Source organism: Anneissia japonica, unplaced genomic scaffold (assembly GCF_011630105.1).
Source record: "Anneissia japonica isolate Jap-2015-1 unplaced genomic scaffold, ASM1163010v1 scaffold118447_len1548_cov102, whole genome shotgun sequence".
Taxonomy (NCBI): domain Eukaryota; kingdom Metazoa; phylum Echinodermata; class Crinoidea; order Comatulida; family Comatulidae; genus Anneissia; species Anneissia japonica.
In genome coordinates, this window is record NW_022714068.1 from 1 (window position 1) to 1,519 (window position 1,519).

At 42.7% G+C, this 1,519-nt stretch overlaps 2 non-coding genes across 2 annotated transcripts; both read left to right on the top strand.

Moving 5' to 3' along the window:
• The first annotated feature begins 705 nt into the window (after window positions 1–705).
• LOC117108860 lies at window positions 706–824 on the top strand. The gene has a single exon (XR_004445426.1). It is a non-coding gene; the product is annotated as a 5S ribosomal RNA (ribosomal RNA).
• A 531-nt stretch (window positions 825–1,355) lies between these two features.
• Window positions 1,356–1,474, top strand: LOC117108861. The gene has a single exon (XR_004445427.1). It is a non-coding gene; the product is annotated as a 5S ribosomal RNA (ribosomal RNA).
• The last annotated feature ends 45 nt before the right edge of the window (window positions 1,475–1,519 follow it).

Here is a 1,519-nt window from a genome sequence, read left to right on the forward strand (position 1 = left end):
GTGCTGTAGACTTTTTACATTTTCTCCCCCAAATCGATTGATGTTTACTTACTGTTCGTTAAGAACGTTTTTCTTTTTCTTTTTTTTTTTTTCTCTTAACAGTTTCATTATGTACGGTATTTTGGCACGTTATAATCGTCAACTTTTCACTAAAAGAAAAAGGACCTGGGCCTTGCACTGAGCAGTAGGGCCACAACAAGTGTATGGTGTAGCCTTATAATACAGTGTTCGGGTGGTGTCTTAACAAATGTAATGAAAACATATGCGATATTCTAGCCTACTGATTGGGGCGGATGCACGATTTGGTGGTAAGAGTGCGTGAGAGTCCACACGACCTTAGGCCCACCATAGTTGAGGCTGAGATGCAAACAATTTGAGAATATGGACCTCTTGAAGTGCCCGGAAATCGCACTCTTATGCCTTAAAAAATCATACAGGTACTATGATTATGTTTGAACAAAACGACAGTCTTCTTCTGTCTGAAGCATCTTAGTTAGTGCCGTACGGTAGTAAAATGGTTGGTTTATTGTTCAACACCGGTGTTTGTAAAAAATGTACTCGCGCAGCAGAGTGCTCAGGGGAGTTAGAGGAAATCCCCGCCAGACAAGCGCGCGTTTATATGAAACGTCATCAATCACAGAGCTTCAGGATTGGATAATTATGCTATATGCCGAGATTAACTATGAGTGGAAATACCACTCACACGTCTACGGTCATACTACGTAGAAAACACCGGTTCTCGTTCGATCACCGAATTTAAGCAACGTCGGGCCCGGTAAGTACTTGGATGGGTGACCGCCTGGGAATACCGGGTGCTGTAGACTTTTTACATTTCCCCCCTCCCCCTAAATGTCTTGATGTTTACTTACCGTTAAAAATGTTTTTCTTTTTCTTAACAGTTTCATAATGTATATTGCCATGTTATAATCGTCAACTATTTTCTAAATTCTAAAGTAGGGGTGCGTGAGAGTCCACACGACCTCGGGCCCACATTGTTGGGGCTGAGGTGCAAATATTTTGAGAATATGAACCTCATGAAATGCCCGAAAATCGCACTCTTATGCCTTCAAAAATCATACAGGTACTATGATTTGAGGGTCGTTTGAACAACACGACAGTCTTCTTCTGTCTGAAGCATCTTAGTTAGTCCCGTACGGTAGTAAAATAGATGGTTTATTGTTCAACACCGGTGTTTGTAAAAAATGTACTCGCGCAGCAGAGTGGTCAGGGGAGTTAAAAGAAATCCCCGCCAGACAAGCGCGCGTTTATATGAAACGTCATCGATCACAGAGCTTCAGGATTGGATGATTATGCTATATGCCGAGATTAACTATGAGTGGAAATACCAATCACATGTCTACGGCCATATTACGTTGAAAACACCGGTTCTCGTCCGATCACCGAATTTATGCAACGTCGGGCTCGGTTAGTACTTGGATGGGTGACCGCCTGGGAATACCGGGAGCTGTAGACTTTTTACATTTTCCCCCCAAATTCTAAAGTAGGGGTGCGTGAGAGT